Genomic DNA, 17,774 nt, shown 5'->3' on the forward strand with positions numbered 1-17,774 from the left:
AATTGAATACGTTTTATCATCAATGGTTGTTGTTGTTGATGATGTGTTTAGTTTTTTGCTGGAGTACGACTCTGTATTTTGACAAATTTTAGAAATGTACCTCTTATAATTTGACCTAAGGGTCACCTTTTGAGGCAAATAAACCATTATTATTATTATATAAGACGTTACTTGGAACCACTGTCACATTGGGGCAACAATGAAACAATAGCAATCCATACTGCTGTCGATAGAGGGCACAATTCACATTCGCTTATGATCATATGGCCAAGGTCAGCCAAGGTATCCGGAGGCTGCATATGAATACTGAAAAATTCACGAGAGTTCGATCTTGACGTTGTCACCAGCTGTTAGCGAACTCTAAATATATCCCCTATTTAGTCAATGTCTTTTAAAACATAGCAACGACTGACAATTTAAGGTTAAGCTATCGCTGTGTGCAGGATCGTCAAGTGGTGAGCGGACATATGGGCAGTGGGTGAGTGATGTTGATTCTCAGCTGATATATGTCAGAGCCAGACGCGAGTCGGGATGACTGGTCATTTTCCAGGTTTTACGTTCTACAAATTGAAGGATATAAGTCAGAGATTACCGATATAGCAGGGAAAAGCATTCTGATGAAAAATGTTTTGGATAAAAATGGAAATTGAATGGCTGCGGCACACATCCACAGTCGCTTGTCGGTGGTTCGATGGCAATGGCCGCTGTGGTATGGTATACGTTAGAAAAGTAAGCGCACACCGCATCGCCGTGTATCGAACCAATATTAACATGTTGCCAACGGACATAATAATTTTGCTACCTGTCAAGTTGCCAAACGTAGAACTTGGGTGACATTATGAATGATGGGGATGGCAGCTTGGCATTCCATGGGTATTTTTCACTGTAGCACAGAATACCAACCAAATTATACTTGTGAACAGTAAAAAGTGATGTATTGTAGGCTTAATGTTAAATACGTTCAAATTATGAACAGAAATGAAGTTTATGAAATTGAATTTAGGAAAATCGGTGCTTGGTGGTCTCCATTTTTAAAGTGAACCATTCCTGGTCTGCCCTGCTTTCAGTATTACTGAGAAGAGACATTGAAGAATCTCAGTCCTGTGCACCCGCAACTTTCAGTGACATTTCAAAAGTACCATATAGCAAAGTCTATCACTCTAAATTAAATATATCGTTATCACTGTACATTACACCACAGGCATGATGTGAACTGGGTAGTTTAAATAGCATGAACAATGTAGAGATTATATGCTATGTCAGGGCTCGAAATTAGCGGTAGTCCCGCGTCCACAGACTACCAACTTTTCCCTGGGCTACCAAAACGAATGAAATGGTAGCCCACACGGACTACCAAAGCCTGGGACATGAAATTACTTAGTGGGCGACATGATGTTGATCGCTGGGAGATGAGTGACGCTGATACAGTCAACCCAGCTGGACAGAGAAAGGACATGTCGACCCTGTTGCGACAAACTTTCAATAAAATATCATTATCAGAACTGATGTACTTGGATAACAGGCTCGGGAAATGATGGCTAATGAAAATTCATTTTCATAGGTATTTCACAATTTATCAATCGCAATTAAACACAAAATTATTCAAACTGCAAAGAAAAAGCTGTCGGGCCATCCACAAATTTCGCTTTCCAAAGTGTACTAGATCATTCCATGATATGGTGCGGGAAATATAGTCAAAATTGCCATGAAAGTATTAGGAACATGACTGGTGTACCAAGTTGTCATCCTGAAATTCATAGCCAATCTATTTTTAGCAATGTTATGATTACACATGCTGAGTGAAAAGTCATTGTCATTGCGAACATCAGAATTTGCATAAGCTCTGTATATGTGTGAATGGGTCGTCAAACTTTGAGGCGTCAACGTTGTCCACTGCACATGCTATACCGTTCTCCTAAGGATATGATTTGCAGGTTTTGATGTCAAATGACTAGAAAATTCACTTACTGTATAGAATCATGCAAAATAAATCGTTCATAGTCTAGATATAAGGGACGATTCAGAATTTACTTCCAGGGGGGGGGGTGGAGGATTTTCAGGGGGGGGGCCACCCATTTTTCCCAAGAAAATTTAGGGGGGGCCAGACAAAAATACCACAATCTTTTAGGGGGGGCCAAGGAAAAAAAACATCAATTCAATATTTGCCCAGAATTTCTGATCTCTACAAAAGAGAACCATAGACACTACCTGGGTGACAGATAAACTCAACATGTTTAGTTAAACTCCTTTAGCTGCCAAATTCGGTAATATTCACAGTGGTTTGTTTTATGCATCTACTGCAGTATCTTGTTCTCCTCCCTGAAGCGTCATGAAATGTCCAGTATTTAGCATGTCAATACAAACCATACAGTGAACAGTCAGGGTTGTTTTTGTTGAAAAGAGATCTCAGATCAAGTCCGGACTAGAATTCATTTATCAACAATAACAATGGTCATTTATGTTCACACTGGTATGTTGCTAAATACAGCATTGGGTGTTCTACCGGTATGTAGTGATAGAATAACAAACAAATGCTGATACACAGAGATGAACATTGAACAAATGCTAAAAATTACAGCAAATGTCTTTTTAAGGTTGGGTTTACCTTGTAGCTTGTAAAGCAGTTGAAAGTTGCATGATAAAGAAGTGTTAATCTATGCAAATGTATGCAAATCACCCGATTTCTTGGCTTCTTTTGCCTCCCAATTTCAAAATTTCCAAAGAATTTAACTCCACTCCGGCTGGGTCAAATTTTCTGAAATTTCACATTATGTTTTTTAAATGCTATATAACACAACAACTATCAATTGGTTTTGTTTGGCAATAAAGCTCTTACATTTTTAATAAGAGGCATTTTGAATAAGAGGCATTTTAATTTTGCTGATCATGATTTTAATAAATTATTAGAGTGTCAGTCTTTAAACCCCTACAATTTTAAAATGAAGATGGATAATGCCAAATAAAATAGTTGTTTTTTTCTACATGAATACTATCCTTTCAAGTGAAATATTACATTTCAGAAAATACTGTCTAGTTTTGACTTAAATTAATTTTTATCATTAATACAAAAATTGAGGTTTTTACCCCAAATATACACCCACTTCATCCTTTGAGTAAACTACTGCTACTGCTACTCTTCTTTTCTGCTCCTTTTTTCTATGTTTCATTCTCATCAATTTTACCCTTTCTAAATTTTTTAAATGTTCTACATAACTTTTTACAGTGCTTACATCTACTATGAACTTTTTGAAAATAAATTTATGGCCGTCTCATCTTCAAGGTGCTTTTCAGCGAATAGTTTTTTAATGTTGAAAATAAAAATATTATGTATTACTGTCAAAAATATATGGTGAAAAATTTACAAAAGGGTTGATTTTCCAATAATCCTGTATGTGCATCCAGAAGATCATGAGGCACTGCACCAATGCTATGGTGTCGGATTGTTGAAATATTGTGTACACAAGAAATTTGCTGTAGTCCAAGAAGTGATCTCAGTGTGTATGAGGCTAGGAGAAATGTGGATAGGCTTACACATTGTGTATTAATGCTAATACTTTTGTGTCCCATTCATTCTGATATGTATAATCAAAGATTTCACAGTGGCGGCTGGCAGAAAAGGCAAAAAAAACAAATTAACATGTATTGTTTCGTGCCATCTGAAAACATGCACATCATGACTATTTTAAAATAAAAGTTTGTTAAAAAAATTTGAAATATGAATGCTCTGTCAATTTTGAAAAATACTGCTGACAAAATGAGAATAAATTTGACTTACACAGGGTTATCTGCATTTAATATGAACATTGGATTGTGAATGGAATGAGCAGAATAACATGTGAATTCATGTTTTGGATAAGGTGTTTTGTTCAAGAAATGTTCTAAAATATTCCTCAGCATTGTTGCTTTCAGTGGTAGCTACTTGGTTTTATGACAACCAAATTAGAAAAAAAGAGAAAATTAAAAACAAGTTGGCTTTCACCAATTTTAATTCCTAATGTTTAAAACTTTCACCGTGAGTCTGCAAATATTCAGCATCATCAAATGAAAATGTATGCTGAACGTGTGCATGTACATCTCACTTTCCAGAAATATCTGGATATCTGCAATTGATGTACCATAAAACTTCAAGATATATATCACTTTGCCAATTATCTGCTCCTCTGATTTTCTGTTCACCATTTCTAACTGACATCTTTGCTTGTCTTTGTGTGCATCATATGTATCAGTGAGACATAACGAAAAAGTATTCATATTTAGTAATTATTTTTTCTTCAAAAATTTACAGCCGGATATGTTTATTGCTACCCTTTCCAAAAGTGTGCCACTTGCAGTCCCTGCAAATCATTCTTTTTATAGTCACATAACCCTGAAATGATTTGTTATATCATCGATTAAATGTCCACTACAGTTCCTGCAACTTGTTAGACTGGATATGTCTATAATGTATAAGCATGCATGTATATATTAGGGGGGGGCCATGGAAAAAAAACAGGAAAGATGAGGGGGGGCATAGATTTTTTCTATAATTTACTAGGGGGGGCCATGGAAAAAAATCACCGAAGAAAATAGAAAACCTCCACCCCCCCTGGAAGTAAATCTGAATCGTCCCTAAATAAAAAATATCCTTTACAAAAAAACCCTCTTCATTCATACATGGGCTACATACCTTGTCGCTGGGCTACCAACTCCAGAAAATGGTAGCCCAATGGGACTACCGGCGAAAAAAAGTTGATTTCGACCCTGTATGTTCTGACATTCAGATACTTAGACTATACATATCAAAACTTCAGCTTCATACCATATTTTTTATGTCTGGGAGCTGTAAGTTATGTTTCACCTTTATATCATCTGAATTTTAGTATAACAAGTCTTTTAGTATTTCAATATTCCTTTAGTTGCCATGACAGAAAAACCTTGGCACAAACCCTGTTGGCTGATGGTGATTAACATAACAATAGGCAAGGGTCGCTGGTATTTGTTCTCCAAAAAACACCCTGTATTTTGTAAACAACCAAATGTGTTTTAAGTTGTGCCATGGTCCCTCCCTCCTGTGGAGGGACCGTTGTTGTGCACAAGTGGAGGGGCATATGCTAGGATGACTTTACAATGACAACAATACAAAGGTTTATTAGGTGTTAAATGGGAAGTTACAGGACAATGTGGGTGCACAATAAGGGGATTATTGATGACGCAGCCATTTGCATACACTGGACGGGAGTTTTGAATTCTCATAGCATCGCTTTGACCATATGATAAATTTGAATAAACATGATGGGCTCTTCGTTTTGTGACTCAATGGTTTTTGAGACTTTATTTTCCATTCAAGGTTTTGAATTCTCATAGCATCGCTTTTGACCGTATGATGAATTTGAATAATCATGATTGGCACTTTGTGACTTATGCAAAGAGTGACGTAAGAGGGGTCAAATTGTCATACAGGGAACACATTTCGAAACATATCCGTTCTCCGACAAAAAAGAGAACAGTTTTTCAGTTTATTTTCCACTTAAGTGTAGTCGCTAGGTACACAGACATCATATGCAAGGTTAAGTGACAATGAACGCCTGAAACATGACAAAAAATTTGGGATTTTGGGACCAAACACAACACGTCCTATCAGTAGCGTGGCTTTTTTACATTTGCATAGATTTATGATAATCTGGCTTTTGTAGAGGAAGTTCCTGTTTTGAAACACTTTTTTGCCATACTTACATGGCCCGCACTGGCCTGAGAAACATCCTGAGATCAAAAGACCCTATGCCCTTGACATTTTACCATGAACTTGCTCGGCAAACTTCTATTTTTCATATTGTAGTTTTTCTTACTGACTCATCTTTGAGTTTGAGCAGGCTTTGTTGAGCTATATATATAACACTTGCTTTCAAAAAACTACCATTCTTCTGAAATTAGTTAAGCTTTGATTGATAAGTTACTTCTTGAGTATGCGCTGAGAACGAAGTCGAATATTGTCTGTTATGGACAGCCTGAGGTGGCACAGACTAGACGTGTGGCGCGTATGCTGCACACACATCTCCAGCTTTTTATGTCTAAATTAAAGTTTAGCAGGACATGCAAAACGGGGGCTGTATACTGACTATAGAATGGCACAACACAACACATTGAGTGCCGAAGTACAACAAATTCATGTTTAAACTTTCTACAAACGGAGAATGACGATGATGCCGAGACTGTGCATGGCATTGGAGTAGTATGATTGACTGATATAGTAGGCCTAAATCAATCCAAACCATTTCAGGCCTGAGAACTACCATAAATTTCTGTATCATTTAGAATCCATGTAAATTGTTCTGTATGATCAAATCAACAGTACGCGATTGAAGTAAATATTATAACCAAGGGAAAGTCATGTCCAGTTCAAAAATGCCTTTCTTTAATTGTTCATCCATAAAGAGACAAAAAATATCAAAATCACTTTGTCGTTTTAAATGATGAATGCTTGATGTAAAAACATATCGATCAGATTTCACTTCATTGAAATAGTCTTCGTCCTGGTGTAACTTTACATATATACATGTACCAAGTGGTTCACCATGCACATAACAACACGAACAATGTGAATCACGAATTGATATGTTGTAGTTATTGATGTTTTTGAATTTCATGATAGTTGTTTGTATAACATTCTCTTTGACTGCCAATTAGTGTCATTCATTTTTAGTCCCCACGGACACCGTCCGGGGGTACTTATAGGTTTGGTCATGTCCGTGCGTGCGTGCGTCCGTGTGTCCGTGCGTCCGTCCGTTCACGCAGATATCTCAGACATGCCCAGGTCAATTTCTTTCAAACTTTGCACAAGGATGGTACCCTACCCCATACAGATGCACGTCGATTTGTTTCACAATGCGATCAAATTTGGCCGTGTTAGAGGACTTTTTAGTTTTCACCTCCATAGACTCCCATGTATAAGGCAGTCTCCATAGACTCCCATGTATAAGGCAGTCCATAGACTCCCATGTATAAGGCAGTCCATAGACTCCCATGTATAAGGCCAAGAAAAATAAAAATTTAGTTTCTCATCGTATTCATATTGCAAAAAGGATACAGTGACACAGTTTTTAGTCCCCACGGATGAAGTCCAGGGGGCTTATAGATTGGGTCATGTCCGTCCGTGAGTCCATCCGTTCACGCAGATATCTCAGATATTTTGACAAAATGTCACGTGACCTTGGTGACCTTTGACCTCAAATATATATATATATATGTCCATAACTCGGTAACCACAAGTGCTACACCCTTCATATATGGTATGATGGGACAGCTTATGACGCCACATATTGTACCTCATTAATTATGCACATATCTAATTTTGAGCAAGCCAATAGAGCTAGAGGTCTGATTTTTGGTATATAGGGATAACTTAGCAATACAATTATTTTGACAAAATGTCACGTGACCTCGGTGACCTTTGACCTCAAATATACATATTTGTCCATAACTCAGTAACCGCAAGTGCTACTACCTTCATGTATGGTATGATGGGACACTTTATGACGCCACATATTGTACTCATTATGTGCGTATCTAATTTTGAGCGAGCCAATATAGCTAGAGGTCTGATTTTTGGTATATAGGGATAACTTAGCAATACAATTTTTTGACAAAATGTCATGTGACCTTGGTGACCTTTGACCTCAAATATACATATTTGTCCATAACTCAGTAACCACAAGTGCTACACCCTTCATATATGGTATGATGGACAGCTTATGACGCCACATATTGTACCTCATTAATTATGCGCATATCTAATTTTGAGCGAGCCAATAGAGCTAGAGGTCTGATTTTTGGTATATAGGGATAACTTAGCAATACAATTATTTTGACAAAATGTCACATGACCTCTATGACCTTTGACCTCAAATATACATATTTGTCCATAACTCAGTAACCACAAGTGCTACACCCTTCATATATGGTATGATGGGAGACCTTATGATGCTTCATACTGTACCTCATTAATTATGCGTATATCTAATTCTGAGCAAACCCATAGAGCTTGATGTCTGATTTTTGGTATATAGGGATAACTATAGGATAGAAATTTTTTGACCAAATGTCATGTGACCTCGATGACCTTTGACCTGAAATATACATTTATGTCGATAAATACGTAATCACAAGTGTTATGTCCTTTGTATTTGTAGGATGAGAGACCTTATGACAACACACGCTTTACCTCATTAATTATGCACACATCTAATTCTGGGCAAGGGAATAGAGCTAGAGGTCTGATTTTTGGCATATAGGGATTAATTAGCAATACAATTTTTTTTCAAAATGTCACATGACTTTATGACCTTTGACCTTGATTATACATATATATGCATAACTCAGTAACCACAAGTTCTATACCCTCCAATTCTGATAGGATATTAGACCTTAAGATGTCACATCTTGTACCTCATTATTATGCGCATGTGTATTTCTTGGCTGGCCAATACAGCTAGAGGTCTGATCTTTTTTCCCGATTTAGAACCATAACTTAGACATGCCTCATGTGTTTCAAATTGGGAACAACAACATAGACCTATGTGCCCATAGATCTCAACATATACACTCCAGTGATACTTCTTAATGACCACATTTCCCTGCCCCATCAAAACTAATACTCCTATTACAAGTGGGGACTATGTCATTGTCAATGACTTGTTATACAAAAAGACAGGTTTATCTGTGTTATGTCTTCTCTCTGCCGGCACGCTTCCTATACTGTATGTGCGCATTGTATGACATGTGCCCTGCATCCATTACACATGTCAATCATGACGAGGTGTGAACAGCATAGCCATCGTCAAGTGTGATCACCTTTTGTTACGTTATCAGGGTATCCTGACAAAATTTCTCTGCAGGAGATTCAGTGTGTTGACCAAGGCATTCTCTCCTTTGGTTCTAATCCGGCAAAACGCTGTTTATCAAGTTGCAATTTGGAGGATTAAGCTGGGCCTGAACCTACAACGTTTTGTGTTGGCCTAGATTGGCAATATTAATGGAGATTTTGTCATGGAGCTAGAAGCTGAGCTCCATGGTATTGTAACGAATAGCAAGGATTGTTCATCTTCAATGTTTGTATTCACTATTTGATTGGATCTTTTCCAGGTTACTATGGTGATAGCTGCAAATTGGAATTCGTAGAGCAAGTGTAGAAGTACCGATAGTGCAATGCAGTACTTGCAGGATGCTGCAGGTAAATATGTCACCATAAACTGAACTTTTGAAGCAGGTTTAATATATGAATATTGAACTCAGATTACAATGAATGTCTGTTAATCTGTATCTTATTGAAAATAAGTGTGTGCAGGAAATGATTGTCTGTTCTTCTGTGAGATGATGCATCCATGACTTTGAAAGTTTAGAATGTTGACATTGAAATGCAGGTCTGAGGTCTGTATTAAACATCTGTAAATAACCTCCCAAGGGGCAACATAGCAGTATCTGACGGAGTATACCTTCATTCCGTCGTACACGTACTGTTGACTGTTTTATGTCAGTTTTATATTATGATCAAAATATAAGTGTGGAGTAAATATTGAAAACTGTAATTAACCGTCAAAGGGCCAACATAGTAGTGTTGGCCTGAGTATTCCTCCTCCATTCTGTGGCACACCTGTAATAAAAAGTGTTAGGGCAATGTCAGCTTGAATTGTATTCTGATCAAATTTCATGTTGACATTAATTTTTAACTGTTCAAAATGCACGCTGTGGTTCATTTTCAAAAATGTATACCCACTAGATGAACTTGCCATCAAGCGCCATACAGCATGTCATGGGGCACTTTCTTTAATGGTCTTCCAAGGAATATAAATTGTTGTCACTATAAACACAGATTACAAACATCTTCAAGTAATGCGGAATTTTGAGACAGTTCATCAATAATATATAATCAGATGTAGAGTTAAATGTATAGGTAAGAGATAATCAGTATAGTTAATGTATGATCACTATCAGCAATATAAACTTCAAAATTTTGTGACATTTTAATAATTTATAATCAGTTCTAATATGGTAACATGCCCTACATTAATAAACATCAACACTTCTTGCCTGCTTCCCAAATATGACACTGATAGTAATGATATTTAAAAAAAATAAGGATTTTGACCGTCCCTCATTCAGATATTATAAATTTTGCCAGTCAAATGAGAAATATGTAGCCCACTGTGTCATTGACAAGTTAACATTAAATCCTTTGAGGTGTGCAGTGTTTGAAATATGAAGCATGTATTGATGATAATTTGAATTCTAATAAACTCAATCACTGTTTATTCAGGATAGTGAAGTAAAATGCAACAGTCAACTCAAGACTGTCCACAAATCAACTGTAACCAAGAGAATCAAATTGTATCAAGGTATAATTAGTTCCAGAGACCAGCTCTGGAACTGTTAGTTTTTGCTCACTTTCCTTCTTTCTTTCTTTCTTTCTTTCTTTCTTTCTATCTTTCTTTCTTTCTTCTTTCTTCTTTCTCTATTTCCGGTTTTACTACCATAGAAACATGCTATACACAAATTTACCTCAATTACCCAGAATGCATTGCGACACGCTTATGACGTCATCGCTCAGCTCGGACGGGTTTTACGGGCATTTCTTGTTTGTTTATTTATTTATTTTTTATTTGGCATAGCTCAACTATCATATTGCGTTCAGTTATTAATAATTCTAGCTTTCTTTCGCTTTGTTTTTTGTTGCTTTTTGATTTTATTTTTCTCTAAATACTCGCCGTACGTGGCGCTATACTGTTTCGCCCGAATGCTCATGGGTTGAATGACATTAACAATGGCCGCGTATCTATCGCTTCGCTCGCACTGAGAGAGAAAATTAGCCTTTCCCTAAGTTTACAAGCGCGGCTGAGCACATCGTGTACCTAGGCGAGGTGGGTGTGCTCGAAAACGATGATCAATGCAAAATTTGGACTCAAAATCGGCTGTTTTGGCGGAGAAACTGCCGACAGCCCTGCCATGCAGAGCTAGGCATTCATAGTGAACGTACTGTCTGTCACGCACCGGCATGCGTTGGCTGCACGTAAAAGCAACTCAACTTTCCAAGATCAAACGGTCAGTATCTTGTGAAAACAGCGACATAGCAATGAAAATTGTTTTAGTCTGTGCTTTTAATCAAATGCATGTGGCTCAATTTCAACGGCCTAGGTCCGATGTTTCCTCTCGTCTGATCATCGTCGTAAATCACACTCCTCTTTACGGCAACAACTCAGCGCTACCCGTCAACAAGCGATTGATTTTTGCGTAGGTCAGCTGAGCGAAAATTATTGCTCTGGCTCGCGAGAATGTCGTCTGATAAACATTTCCGTGCGTTGTCGCCCCGTATGTATCTGTTGCGTTTTTACCGTACATGTAGGCATTTGTAATCTGTGTACTGTAATTCCCCGGACTGCCTTGCTTTTAGTTGTATTATGGTGTTTACTTAGCCCTGCGCTGTGTGTTCCGCTACAGCTAATCACCCGCTCTGTGGTGAGCGGGGCGATTAGCTGTAGCGGAACACACAGCATCGTACGCAGGGCTAGGTGTTTACTGCTATTAGCCTGAATATTAAAATCTAAAGCACTCTTTCATTCTGCAGCTATCTTTGTCTCACATTGTCTTGTTTCTTCCGCTGCTCTGGTCTCTGGAACTTCGCTTTTGCTTGCAAATGCTTTCTAGTTGCTATAGATTCAATATGTACTGTATTTCCATCATAATTGCAATGTATATTGTACATGGCAATATAGGAGATATTTGTATAGGCTAGGAAAATGTCTTGCATCTGTATATACAGTCTCTTCTTAATTACTAGTATGTTTTCTGCAGGATATGTGATATTGCATGAATCTCCCTTCTAATCAAAATCCTCCCTTGAATAATCACAAGTGTGTGACATGTCAACATTCAAAACTGAGCTTTGAGATTATGATTTACACACTGACTATTTACAGTAAAATTCCACTTCATGATTACTGTCTATGATGTGACATCATGAAGTTGATGTACTTATCTGTATAGCCACAGTGGAGTGATACAAGCTTCCTATCTGCAGAAGGATGTGGTAGTACAGCTGAAAGATCAACTAGAGCTTGCCTTCAAAATACAGAATTGTTTGAACTGAAATCAATGACATATGAATGATTTGTGTAGGCTTAGTCTAGTAATATATTCAATATTTACTGCATGGAAAAACAGAAAGAAACAGCAGTGTCTTTCATTTGATGTTTGACTAATGGCCTTAATTTGCTAACATACAAAAAAAAAATTAATTTGCAAAACTTACTTCATAGTCCCCGTCAATAAGAACCAAATCCCACAAATTTTCAAGTGGGGAGACATTGCCCCCTTGTGGGAGAAATCTGGAAAGAAGACAGTACATGTCAATTGACATCAATAACTCAATTCAACCACAACTGCTCCTACCATCATAGTATTTGATGTGCAGGTGCATCATAAGGTTTAGATTTGAATTTGTTGAAATGAAAATCTTTGTGTTAAAAATATATAAATGAGGTGAAAAGGACAAAGTCAGTCAAAATGTTAAAACTCTGGAACCACTGGCCAGACACGGTCAATATTTTGTTCACAGGTAGCTTGTACAGATTTAATAATTTTATGGGACTTTGTACAATTTTCTATTCTTTTAAGAATATTTTTCTTTTTTGGTCAAAACATCTTATTTCAAGAGCCTTGAAATTTTGTAGAGATGTTACTTCGGATGATCTTGTGTGAATTTATGCAAATTTAATGAAGTCTATATTAAATTTTAGTCAAAAACATGTTCTTCATGACTACTCATCTGACAGCTTTGGATGTTGGTATACTGGTTCTTAACAATGACAGTTGAGATGTGTGCGCATTTGAGTGAAATTGGCTGTGTAATATATTTATGGCTATTTTTATGATTTTAAGTCAAAGAGTTAGATTTTTCAAACTACTCGTCTGACAGCTTTGGAATGTGGCTTGTAAGTCTTTTGTGACAACCAAGTTTAGAGGTCATCATATTGTTATGAAATCTCAAAGTTCTCATTTTAAAATATTTCTGCCAATTCTTGTAAAAAAATCTGTTATAAGTATTATTGAAAACTGCTAATCAAATGTCTTTAAAATTTTCTTACCAGTCCCGACTCATAACATACCGTAGTTGAGATATGTGCATACTGTAATTGTATAAGACTTATAAGGCAATTTTAGATTTTAGAATTTGCACTATTTTCAGGCATCTTTGAGATTGTGTTGCAAACTACGGTATATGGGAGCAACAGTATCATGGATTCAGTATTTTACTAAATGTATTCTGACTCTGAGTGGGTGTAATGAGCCACTGAGTTAGTGTCATGAGTCAAAGACAGGAACACTTCTGATCAACATGACTTATATTCATGTAGATTACAAATGAAAGCTAGAGAGGCGCCATATACTCTATGATGAAAGTTCCAAAGAAGGGGGTGCAGGTTTCAGGTTTTGTTTCCGTTTGCGGATTGTGGTTGAAAATATTTTCATATTTGAAAGAAAACTGGTTTTTGTCACTACAGGACATACAGGTCTCTTTGATTTCTATCTGCACTTTTGCATCACTCTAAGGTGACAATGAATGATAAAATTCAGATTTTTATCCTGCCATTCTCAAAGTTTTAGTACTACAGTGTTACCTAATTTTGGCTCTCATAATTGCTGCCTAATTCTTATTGTCAGCTCAATGTAATTTCTCTTTTCCACTGCACATTTTATACTGCAATTTGACATTCTGCCACCGTGTGTTTTGAGAAAATTATAAAAAACTCATAACAAGAGTCTGTGAAAGGAAAAGCTTAGCAGTGAAGTCCAATTAAATACAATGTGTGCTTTTCATGAAATCTTAAAAACCTGTAGCTAATTAGGCTGTGTCTCTTTTGAGCTTTATTGGCTGCTATTGGCTTGCCTGTCTCTATCGTTATCTGCATGCATGATGTATTAGAGATAAAGTATTTGTGATTATCAAATATTTGACAATTGTACATTTCAGTACACGTCTATCAAAATACAATTTCATTGAAGGGTACATCTATAGAACAACACACTAGTTTCCAAGTCGTTTTTACTGATCTCAGTTGGCACTGCAGTTTGACCATTGTGTTTTGTCTCTTTGGAAAAAACAATAGCCTTTAAAATGATGGTATAGTACTATAGAGGGCAGTATATCATATAGCAAGTTGACATACAATTCTTCCACAAGCCATATCCATGATAGTATCTTGTGTATCTGTCCATATTGGGATGTGGTGCATACTTTTTCACAGAAATTTAAAGCAATAACTTTCAAAGGTTAATCCTTCATAGACTTTCTATGCATCCCAACCCACTGGCCAAGGACTTTTGAACCCAACAAGTCAATATGTTGTATTTCTTTTAGACACATACAGTTTGTTTTCTCCAAGAAGAACCCTCAATAACTTAAGTCAGTTGTACACCTAAGAAAATTACCAAGCTCTTTGTGTAATTCATATCTTTGATTGAAACACATTTAGGATTGAATATTGGGGTGAAAGGGCACATTTTTGGTTCACAATTAATACAAATGCTCCCTTTCGCTACCATACATGAACACAAACGCTGAAATTGTTTTTTAATACAATGTAACATGTAATTTGTAAGCTATATGGTATGGAGCAGCAAAACCTCTGTGTTGCCCATTATTCATCTGTTAATTGTGTTTGTTTGTTTTCTTTGATTGCTTGCACAGAAAGTGAAAATCTTGCATTACCCATCAATGAAAAATATACAGAAAAATCTTTGTGTATGCTCATTATTTTGGAATATGTTTGATATCAAATGTATTTTCTGTTGTTGTCATGCATACCATGTGTCATAAAAGTCTGAAAATGATCAATTGTAGTTGTTTGCATGACATGTAAATACAAACAATTAATTTGCATACACAGGCAATCTGCTTCCATGCCACTATACCATGAGCAAATACAGCTATATCTAGCTATAGCGTGATTGACTATTGACAATGCACAAACAATGTAAGGTTGAAAAGTTGAAGCCAAACAACTCATTAATATTACTTATGGATCAATAAAAATCAGTTTTGCAACCAGCTACAGTCATTTTGAAGCTGCCGCAAAAATGTGTTTGTGTCTGAACACTTTCAATAGCTATGCCCGTAATGTCACGACTGATCTTCAGTCAACAACAATTGATCATGTTTTTTGAAGAGAGTGCAACAAAAGTTGCTCATAAAATGTTCATATGTGAATTATTTCGATCAAACACTGTGTTGTATATGTTGGAAATCTATTGTTAGGTCATAAGTATGGACCATACTCCACCCACGGACAGCCTAGTATGGCTGTTTTTGAAGTTGGGCAGAACATGGTGTCACATCCAAGTTTTTCTTCATAGAAATTTTGGCTTCTTGATCATTAGTCACTCAAAAATCAACAACTTTGATTTAGATTTGATGAAAATCTGAACAAAAATCTCCATATAAAGTGTTTTGGGCCACAAAACTTTGATCACAGAGCACTGTATGGAGTGTTCATTCTGTTCTGCATGGTCTGCAGTGGCTGCAATTACAGATCATAGCTGCACTTCAAAATCAAATTAAACTGATCACCAAACCACTCCATCTCTAAAAATATTATCTAAAAAACCCAATATCTGAGTTTTTATAACTAAGTGGGAGATACTCCGGCAAAGAATCACTGTCTTCAATGTACATGGCTTGTAACAGAGTTCAAAATATGTCCCCCTTCGGTCGTCGGACCTTGTCAAGTATGCTGCTGCGTAAGGGCAAAGTGACTGTACCATTATTTTTAGGGGTGTCCAACAGGTGAGAGGGACTGAATAGCTGTGGTAATGGGATTCTATGTCATAGGGAGGGACAAAAGGGTGGGTAATTTCATGACAATTACTCTAGGTGATTAAAACAAATTTTTTTTAAATTTTTTTTTATCAGTCCATCATCCAACGGGTGCCAGCCCAATTACAGGATGAGGTACCCATAACCCACTACCCCAATGGACCACTGAGGAGTAAAGTGCCTTGCTCAAGGGCACAACACTGTGCTAGAGTCATGAACTAAATGAAACTGGAGAGAGACTATCAACAACTTTTCTGTAGCTGGTTATCACCACAATTTCCATTTACCCACTGTCACATGGCAATGAATTATTATTGCCAGTAAACTTCATATTCTAGTTCCTTTGATAGGAAGCAAACTATCCTATGACCTTTTTCCAGTCCTCCAAAAAGAGGTATACCATTTAAACAGCAACCACTGCCACTAGCGCACTACTGCTAGTCCCACCCTTCCAATATCATGCTTTTCAGCCCTCACACCTGTCAGCCCACACCCTGCTGTAGTTACCACAGTCTGTAGTTTTTCACTGTCAAAACATTGACTTTGAAATTAGCCCTTGAGAGGAAAGATACCATGGTTCATGTTCATGTATACTGGATGACACTCATAACTTAATAACTCCAGAATGGGCACATACTGTAACAGAATGTTCACATACTGTAAAAATACAGTGGTTTGCTTTGAAGCATTGGCATTACACGAACTAGACTTATTGTCTAAATCGAGGTGTTGCCAACACTGTCGGGTGCAATTATCAGCTAAGCAGTAACATGAGTGGATCATAAAACGAATCAACTCTGCAAAAGTTGAAACATTGTCTAGTCTTATCACTTGCTTTCAGGTGTAGTTGTTTGACTACATCTGACCACCTGCAAGACAATGTTTCAATTTTGGCAGAGTTGATTTCTCTGTGGTTGACTGGAATTACTGCTCAGCTGATAATTACACCTGACAGTGTTGACAACACCTCAATTTAGACAATATGTCTACTTCACGCAATGCCAATGCTTTAAAGCAAACCACTGTAAACTTATGCTGGACAACAGAATCAGAACAGCTGATATTTACGGTACATGCCACAGAATTTTATTCAACAAGCATTTAGCTCAGCTGTTCTCAACATTAGTGTTCTCAATAATCAAGCTGTTCTCCTTGTAATTAGCACAAACCTTTTTATGAAGAAAGAATGTTTGTGAAAAATGTTGTCCATCACTGCAACTTTCCTAAGAGCAAGGTGTTATATCTTGCACTGTAATACTTACAAACTGTATTTACAGTTTACCAACACTGTAATATAGTGAGATATCCTATACATGTACTCTTTAGAATTTCATCAGGTTCATGAGAAGAGTGATTACTCATGCTTCAGTTATAATACCGTTACTTTCATGTTTATTTTCCTGTTTTTAATATAAACTTCAGTGTATTGTTCTACTTCCCAAAGCATGCTGAGTGATATACACAATATTCAACTTGTCAGCTAAGCCTGTATATGTACTGACTGCTTTGTTATTGTAAACAAGCTTAGTGAATTTGGTTTAAATTTTTAGATAAAAATTCAAATAAAAATATTGACATTGGGGCATTTTGGTTCATATCTGGCATTCTGATTTTTTAATGGTAAGAGCCATTATTACTCACTGACTCACTCAGGCCCTGACCAGTTTCTTGCAGATTAGTTGGATTTTGACATTTCAAGAGCCAGATCATGGCATACCTCATATACTCTTGTGATAAGCTAAATAATTTATGTTATGCTTTACTGAATATGAATAGAACAAGAATTTATAATTAATGTACAACACAAAAATAATGACCAAGTTATAGCTACAGGCCCTTGAAGTTATTGAATACATTGAGACACCTAAACCAGAAAGGAAGAAATAGAAATGGTAAGGAAGGCAGCCTCTACAAATTTCAACAAACAAATCAG

General features: G+C 36.8%; 1 long non-coding RNA gene across 1 annotated transcript in view; it reads left to right on the forward strand.

Annotated features, from left to right (window-relative positions):
• Positions 1–390: 390 nt before the first annotated feature.
• The window catches only part of LOC139139582 (uncharacterized), a 32,860-nt gene continuing 15,476 nt past the window's right edge, over positions 391–17,774 (forward strand). The window contains exons 1-2 of the long non-coding RNA XR_011553818.1: positions 391–478; positions 9,118–9,205. This is a non-coding gene — a long non-coding RNA (uncharacterized lncRNA). The remainder of the gene's footprint in view (positions 479–9,117; positions 9,206–17,774) is intronic.

This window comes from Ptychodera flava, chromosome 9 (genome assembly GCF_041260155.1).
Source record: "Ptychodera flava strain L36383 chromosome 9, AS_Pfla_20210202, whole genome shotgun sequence".
Classification (NCBI taxonomy): Eukaryota; Metazoa; Hemichordata; class Enteropneusta; family Ptychoderidae; genus Ptychodera; species Ptychodera flava.